Source organism: Scylla paramamosain, unplaced genomic scaffold (assembly GCF_035594125.1).
Source record: "Scylla paramamosain isolate STU-SP2022 unplaced genomic scaffold, ASM3559412v1 Contig7, whole genome shotgun sequence".
NCBI lineage: Eukaryota > Metazoa > Arthropoda > Malacostraca > Decapoda > Portunidae > Scylla > Scylla paramamosain.
In genome coordinates this window covers 1,163,625-1,172,500 of record NW_026973672.1, presented here as the reverse complement: position 1 = coordinate 1,172,500, position 8,876 = coordinate 1,163,625, and the positions used below count along the sequence as shown (strand labels likewise).

At 41.1% G+C, this 8,876-nt stretch overlaps 2 long non-coding RNA genes across 2 annotated transcripts in view; one reads left to right on the top strand and one right to left on the bottom strand.

Moving 5' to 3' along the window:
- Positions 1–978, bottom strand: part of LOC135096784 (uncharacterized) — a 10,631-nt gene extending 9,653 nt beyond the window's left edge. The window contains exon 1 of the long non-coding RNA XR_010265018.1: positions 631–978. This is a non-coding gene — a long non-coding RNA (uncharacterized LOC135096784). The remainder of the gene's footprint in view (positions 1–630) is intronic.
- Positions 979–6,576: 5,598 nt separating this feature from the next.
- On the top strand, positions 6,577–7,911 carry LOC135096819 (uncharacterized). Its single transcript, XR_010265055.1, has 2 exons — positions 6,577–6,693; positions 7,187–7,911. It is a non-coding gene; the product is annotated as an uncharacterized LOC135096819 (long non-coding RNA).
- The last annotated feature ends 965 nt before the right edge of the window (positions 7,912–8,876 follow it).

Below are 8,876 nucleotides of genomic sequence, written 5' to 3'. Positions count from 1 at the left end.
TCTCTCTCTCTCTCTCTCTCTCTCTCTCTCTCTCTCTCTCTCTCTCTCTCTCTCTGACATTCACCAAGACAGACATGACCTTCGGTGACCTGCTCCAATGACCTCCCTCCTCCCTTCCCTCACCTCCTGACCTTTTCTTGACCTCTGCACCTTCCCTTGATACAATGCCCTTACTTCTTGCCTGACCTACTCTCTCTCTCTCTCTCTCTCATATCAGTACAAGAATATAGGAAGTCAAGCATGACTGTCACTGCATCACGCTGTCCCCTCAACCCTTTCCTCCCATGCCCTCCTCCCTTACAAGTGCAATGATACACGCGACTAAACTATTGAACAATGGTAACGACCAACAATCATTGCCACTAAATACAATTGCAAATAACAGCTTCAAACTATCCGTGACACCACTGCACGATATTCATATGTACAGCATCACGGAAAACACAGTAGCGGGGATATAAGGTGCCGTGGGGAGCGGCAGGCTGTGGGGGGTGGGGGGAGGGGACTAGTATCAGTGACGTCACAAAGTCTACTTACCCTCAGTTATCATGTGAACACGTGTTATGAAATAAACAAACAAAACATGGTGACTGCACACCAAAGACAACAAACATGAATCAACAACTGTACCTCGCTCCTACTGCTGTCCGGCGTCGCCACGGAGTACATCAGACAGGGAACACCAAGCCTCCAGCACCACACTCCCTGCTGCCAGCGCTCAGTACCCACGGCAAAGTCAGCTCCATGGAAGCTAGAGAGTCTAACGCTTCCTTTGCCTGCACTACTGCAAAGTACAATTAACGACCACTACACAAACTAATGACACAGGTGTTCAATTACTGAGGTGATGACCGCGCGGCGCCTCGTCCCTCGAGTGGTGACGCCAGCGTGGGACCTCCGCCTGGCCAATCTGGGACTCGGTTCGTTCTCGAGGTTCACTGCTTCGAGTCTTTCTCATACCTTTCTTTATTTCCGGTATCTGGTATGCCGGGATATGCCACTCAATTGCTGAATATTACACGGTATACAAAGGACGTATATGAGAGCATGAAAGGTCTACGAAAGGTTTATCTCAGCTCGGTTTCAAACATCGCTGACTTGAACCCATACCTCAAACGTCACATTGACAGATTCACCACCAAATTGTACTCCTGTAGTGTTCACGAGGTAAGTATGAGATTACACCTTATACAGAGAACATTTATCAGCATTGCAGGTTCAAGAAAGGCGAATTTTAGCTTGGTTTCAAATGGCAATCCATCCTGACCCGAGTCCTCAACTTTAGCATTACGTTGCCAGATTCACCACCAAACTGTATAAATGTACTATGTATGCAGTAAGGATAGGATTACACGTGTTTTCAATGGAGATATGATAGCATTACACGAATGTGAAAGATGTATATCAGCTTGGTTTCAAATACCTACTTACGCTTACTCCAATACGTATGTGTGTTGTGTATGTGTGTTGAAGTGCCACGTGCCTGATCCACAACCAAAGTGTATTGTTGTAGTGTGTATGAAGCAAGGATGAGATTATACCTCATACAAAGAACATTCAACCGCATTGCAGGGTTAAGATTACACACTATTCAAAGGACATGATACATTATTGGACTACGGAAAGTAAATCTTACCAAACGGGATCCACCCTGACTCGAATCCCTAAGTTGAAGCGTCGCGTTGCCAGATTCACCAGTAGATATCAATTCAACGCAAATGGTGACCTCCCAACACTATAAAAGAGAACAGAGAATACATACTCTTATCTACTTCTAAGTCATCACGTATCACGAGTGTCCAAACAATGAATAGCGTACGAATTATTTGTTAGATGTTCATTTTCTTGAGGCAGCGGCGACTCGGCACATCTAATCATCCTACTGAAACACTTCTGCGCCGCACCACCTCCACCAATCAAAAGGCTCTACGTAGTTAAAGTTACACTCATTTTTGAGGGTGTTTTTATGGTGATAGTGACACACTAACAAGATTTCCACATTATTAACAAGAAAACTTTTGAGAGAGAGAGAGAGAGAGAGAGAGAGAGAGAGAGAGAGAGAGAGAGAGAGAGAGAGATTTAACTTATTACGCTTGGCTTAGGTTAATATACAATGCTAAATAAGGTGATGAAAGAGAGAGAGAGAGAGAGAGAGAGAGAGAGAGAGAGAGAGAGAGAGAGAGAGAGAGAGAGAGAGAGAGAGAGAATGATTATGAAAAAAATACAATTCTAATTTTTGTGTGTTACTTTGAAATATCACCAGCATTTCTCCAACTAACACATTTTTATTATTTATAATTTAATTAATATTTTTTTTATTTCGTTATCCACACTTAATTAGCCTGGAGTTTATATTTAGCGGTAATTAATTATCAGTATTTTTGTTCATATATTTATTTATTTCATAGTATTTTTTGTGTTTGTATGTATGTGCGTGTGCATTTTTTACTTGGTACTCCATTCATTATTTGCATTTTTATTCATACAGTTGCATATATCATTGAATTTTGTTTCGCGCGCGCGCGCATGTGTGTCTGTGCGTGCGTGTGTGTGTGTGTGTGTGTGTGTGTGTGTGTGGTTTGTATGAAAAATTATGTGCTATACACTTTAATTATTGCCATCCTAACAGTGCCCCATCATTATTGTTTATAGATTAGGTAGAGAGTGTCCAGCAACTAACCACAAGATGTACACAGACAAACACAATCCATCTCGTGAACAAGGAACTGTTATGAAATCCGCGAACACCTAGTAACTCACTACATCATGTTAAACTATCAATAAAACTATAAACATCTATGAAGACCGTAGTTTCCTAAAGAGCTTGTTTAACTATCACTAAATTCATGCAAACATCCTTGAGAACTCCAATATTTTCACAAAGCCCTACAAAACTATTACTAAAATCATGAAAACACCCTTGAAACCCCCAATAACTTCAGCTAGACCTTGTTAATGGTAAAGTTAATACGCCTACATTATTACTAAAGATTTGGGATGCTGTGTCTGTCGTTTTTTCATAAATAAAATCTTAACAAAGCGTCGGACAAGGATGCTATTTTGACAGTGGATGTTTGAGACCTTGACCTAATTGGCAAAAATATTCGTTGGTGTCATATGGGGATAATAAAGGCAATTATAAGAGTAAATTTAGGGTAAACTTAGCTAAAACTTACAGGCACTGGTAGCGAGACTAGTAAGTGTCGTCAAGATAGATGACCTCTTCACTGTGGACAGCGCAGTGAAGGGGATTTCTTAACACCAATAAAGTGAGTCATGTTCCCTTGTTTTGTATTGATAATGTTCTGACAAAGCTCATAGTCGCCATTATTGAAGATGGGCCTTCATGAAACACTACTGATATGCTGCAAGACTTAATAGCAATAGTGTAGGACAAGGACGACAGCCTTCCAGAGTGTTCCCCCCGCTTTACTTTCCATTACTACAGGAAGGAGGTGATTGCAACACAAGCACGACAGGAATGACAGCTTCATGCAATAAATTGTCAACATACTGGATACGCATTTTCATATATTCAGCTGCTTTACATATGTTATTGTCAAAATTATCTGGGGTTTTCTAATTAATATTTCTTTCACGTATTCCATTTTGAAAGTGTGTGTGTGTGTGTGTGTGTGTGTGTGTGTGTGTGAGTCTAGCACCGACACCAACTCAGTGCACCTAAACACACTGAGCTGTAATGTGCTGTGATTACTGGTGTTGGTGTCACATGCTGTAATATAATTAATATTAACAAGTACCTCGTGTCATAATGATGGCGCTAACAATACTAAATGAAACACTTCATTATTCATGTTGTTATTATTTCTTACCTATTTGCTTATTTATATTCGAAATAAGCTCACACCCAAAGTCAGTGATAACACACGTCATCTTCCCACATCTCAGTATATTTGGTAACTTGAAACACAACTTGATCATCGAATGTGAGGCAAAAAATACGATGTTTATTCCTCTCCCAGCAATGCCAGCAAAGTCTAATCCTCTCTTTTTCCTCTCTATTCCTTTCTCTCACACAATCCAGCACTGTCCTTCATTAAATTTTATTCCTGTCCTTCCATTTCTCCTGTCATGTTCAAATCATCTCATTCTCTTCTCGACCCTTTTCTCTCACATAATCCAACACTCTGTCCTTCATTTATTTCCGTCCCTGCATTCCCTCCTTGCGTGCTCCAATTATCTGATGCTCTTTTCTAGCATTTCCCTCCTACTCCAACACTCTACTCTTCTGTTTCACTATAGGTTTATTTGACATGTTTACTTTCTTCTTTAATTTTTGTTCTTCTGTGTCGTGTTTGTGAGGTATTTTGAAATGAGATGCCTTGTCAATTGTATGATGGCGTGAAAATTGGTGAGGTTTGCGGTGTGAGAGTTTGTAACAGCGGAGGTAATAGTGGTAGCAGTAATGTTGGTGTTGGTGGTGATGATGCAGGTGGGTGTACATCGTTGAAACTGCGTCCGTGTATAAAGGAACACGTCCCTACATGTCGCTCTTCACTGCTAAGGCAACAGGCTACACAAGACGAGGCTATCTCTCATCAGCCAACACGCCGCGATCTTGTCACGGCGGCGTCTTCTTGTACCATTGAATCATTACTGAATATCTGGGGCCGTGTCGAAGGAGATGTCTGATATAGTGGTGACGTCAGCAGCGTGTGACATCACCTGCTACACCGCCACCAATTGTCCATAGTCTACTACAGTCTCTCTCTCTCTCTCTCTCTCGTGATAGCCCTTTCCTGCCTCTCGTTTTCCTTAATTTCCTCTTCCTTTTGAGTCCCTCTTGCACTCAACACACTTCCTTCAGTTCCTTTCTTTTTCTTTACTTCCTTCGGACCTACATAATCTCTCTCTCTCTCTCTCTCTTTCTCTCTCTCTCTTGAACTAATGGTTGCTGTGTGTTGTGTAATCGTCTTTACCGAAGCCAATTGATTCAGATATTACCAGTATAAGAGAGAGAGAGAGAGAGAGAGAGAGAGAGAGAGAGACTGCTTCACTCACTGATTCACTGACAAACAAGAGGACGAAGCTGCTTCGCTTATATTTACGAACCATATTTAAAGGTCAAAAATACACACTAGTCATCATCGTCAGCATTTCAGGAATCCCCCGCCAGAGTTAAGTGCAGCTGCCAAATTAATTCGTTTCGCACAGGCGTAGTGTATAATTTAGTGTGCATAGTTTAGGCAGATACATAAGTAGTGTGGGTGACTACAATGGGCACGCATGAGGAAGCAAGTTTACATTGAAATAAATATGAATGCTGAGATTCTTCCTTCTTTCCTTCTCTTCGCTAAGTGTGTCCAGACATAAAGCTGCGAGTCTTGTACCAAAAGTTAGGACGCGGGGCAGAAGTTGCCTCGTTACGGGCTGCAGGACGCGGCGGGAAGAGGCGGCTGAGGTCCGACGCTGAACAAGTAAACAGCAGCATTACTCACCATTACGAATACTTACCGGAGGGACTTTATGGAAATGCTCTCTAATGTTCACTTAAGTCACACCAAATTGCGGTTTTCCGGTAATAAGGTCGACATGTATTAAGTGGAGAAAAAACAGACAAAACCGGAAACTGGTGCCACTGTGCGGGCATTAGTGCAATGACAGCTTCCCACGCGCCAGGTTCTCAGCGCCTGTCTGCTTGTACAAGACGGTTGGCTCCCGCTCACTTTCACTCGGTGCCAGCGGACAACTTACGACCATAACAAGAACGTAAGAATATAAAAGACGCTGCAAGAAGTCAACAGCGGCAGTTCGTGTATGTATATACAAACGTAGGTCGAAGTATATTTCTTGAAAAAAATCACTTCAGCTAGAGCCTCTTGAAGGTAGTGGTGGTGCGGCGCGGAAGTGATTCAGAATAGGCCTATGTTGCAGACATTTGCCGCAAGAAGCATTGGCACGGCACTGCACCTCCAGCTGCGCCAGATAATTCTGTCACCGTAATTAATTACTCTTCAGATAAGGATGTTCATGCTGACTTGTGTAAATGTGTTGCTCTGCTTTCCAGGATCCTAGAGAGAGAGAGAGAGAGAGAGAGAGAGAGAGAGAGAGAGAGAGAGAGAGAGAGAGAGAGAGAGAGAGAGAGAGAGAGAATAAATAAAAAGAGGAAGAGAATTACATACTGAAAACTTTGCTTTTATTATTGCTGCCACCACCATCGCTACTTTGGACGTGTGGAAAGTAAGGTGGAGGGGCAGAATACCAGAGTGGCAAGCATCTATTATTCCTACAGCATTATTAAATACTGATTGTGCGAACCTGCCCACCAATACACAGTTTTGCTATTACATAAATACTGTTAACCTTACCTGCACTGGGGACAGACGGGAAATGAGAGAGTGTTCCTCGTGTTTGGTGATGAGGGTCTAGACAGAGCAATGGTGTACTTGTAACACATGGTGTTTGATGGTGGTCACTATACAAATTATTTCTGTATATTGCTCGTTTCATATTTGTTTGTTTCATAGTATTTGCTCGTTTCATATGATAACTACCTGGGAATAATGAGTGTTAATGAGTGTTTCATTCGTGTATGAATCCCTCGAGCGGGAAACCGAGGGAAGGTGGCTCAGGGAGGGAGGTCAAGCCGGTAGTCTGTCTGTGGTATAGCAGCCGCACACACCTTGTTGGATTGAAGCCTGTGGATTTATTCCCTGTGAGCGCCAGCGACTGGTGAGTGTTCCTCTATTACATTTGTGATAGGTTTAGGAATATATTGGGAATGTGTAGTAATTTGTTGCTTGTTATTCTCTCCTGTTGTATTTACTTTACCTTACACCTAGAACTGTTACATATATGTTGTGTTTTTGTGATATTTCAACGTAAATTGTCATAGTTAGGTAATCAAACATTCATGTGAGATTTGTGACCCAGAAGGGTCTTTACACCGTAAGGATAGTCACCATAGCTTGTTAGCTAGTAGTTTATTTATCTAGTAGTTTATTTATCATGTATTTGTTAAGGATAGTCACCATAGCTTGTTAGCTAGTAGTTTATTTATCATCTAGTAGTTTATTTATCATGTATTTGTTATTTTTTTTTTCTTTTTTACACGTGTTCATAGTGATTTCATTAATGTGTTGCTCCAATGCCTTCATGTGGACTTTGTGATGTTACTTATGTTAATTTTGTATTGCATAGAGATTAATTAAGGGTCCTTTTCCAGTTGGACCGTTCACCCTCACGTTCACCCTCACGTTCACCCTGTCGTTCACCCTCACGTTCACCATATGGGACAAGTGAACACACACAAGAATGAACGAGTGTCAATAACGAGGCGTAATAATATACCAAGAAGAAATACCCTTGTGTGACGCCCCTGAGTGGGTGTTACAGTACTCATAACCTTACCTGCAGCTTAGACAGGTGGGAACAAAACCAAGTATTCCTATATTACATTGTGTTTTGTCATAAGCAACAAGACAGAACAGTGGCGGAGGGACAGTAAACTTGTATTCAGTTAAATGTGCAGTCATGGTGAATAGTTGAGTAACATACCACTCCGTGCTTACTGTTTTTAGTGTTATTCATCTATCTTAAGTCCTTTAATGTGCTGACTAATTAGGATAAAGAGACTCGTGAGGAGGGAAGTTGTTGTGTGAACAGGACGTAAATGCTGCGTTGTCTGTGATGTATAAAAATAAGAGTGGGAAGGGGAAGATTTTACTTACGTTTGTTTCGTTTTAGCATGAGCGGAAGGTTCCAGCCAGTGTCGTTAGTGCAATAAAAATTTTAACATAGGGAAAAGTGCTACAGAAGCTTAACGTAGAAATATTCTGACATCAAAGAAAAAAGTTGAACACAAAGATAATCTCTTTGTCTGAGCATGAGTGTTTGTAATCAGAATAAAAATGGTTCTGAAAAAAAAAATAAAAATGTATGTAAAATGTATCTGGATGAGTTTTGTGAGACCAAACTAAACAGCAAGGGAGAAGAAAATATTTGAGTCAGATTTGAAGAGTAAAATCAGTCTTGGCTGGAAAAGTTAGTGGGAAAGAATGTAGTTAGGTATTATTATAAACGATCCGCCGCTGGAAGGTTAAGAAGGTAAAGGAGGCGCATTATTTTAATGATAAGAACAAAAACACACGAGGAGAGATAGATAAGCATTAGAGCTTATGAGCCTGCGAGTGGGAAGAAGTGGAGAGGGAGAGAAAATCCTTGGGGATTCCAGACATTTATTAGAAAAATTTAGCGAAATGAAGTGACTGCAATAAATCTTAACACGAGAGAAGAGAACAGTGGATAGATATGAAAGAAAAGAAATGGAGAAGGAGAGAAGGAGAGAAATTCTTTGCAGATTTCAGAGACTTAACAATATGTAGAATGTTTAAACGGTGAAGAGGGTGAACTGGGTAACTGATGCCGAAATAAGACACTATAAAGAATGAGAGAGTTGGATAAGTGAAAAGAAGTAAACAAGAAATACATTCTTAGAGGTTTCACATACTTATCAGATAATGTTAATGGAGTGAAGTGACTTGTCTAGGAATTTCAGGTGAAAAAATAACAAAACACCCCTACTTTAATATAATAGGTTGCGGAGGCAGAAAAAAGAAAAGGCCAGTAACATCTTAACCTAAAAGAAGACAAGATGAAAGACGGACAGCCGGTATTTCAGCTAGATCAGATTGCATGAGCTTGGGTGTTCTGGGTCATTGCCCTCAATTACAGATATTCTCCTTCCTCCGCCGCCGCCTCCTACTCGCTGCTGCTCATGATGGAGTGTGCCTCTCCCGTGTGTGTGGGAGGCTTTCACACACACGGGATTACCAAATAGTCAGGTCAAAATTCATCTCATTGTCTCCTACTACCGCGTACGCTTAATTAATCACAAGACCAAGTGTTTTTACCCT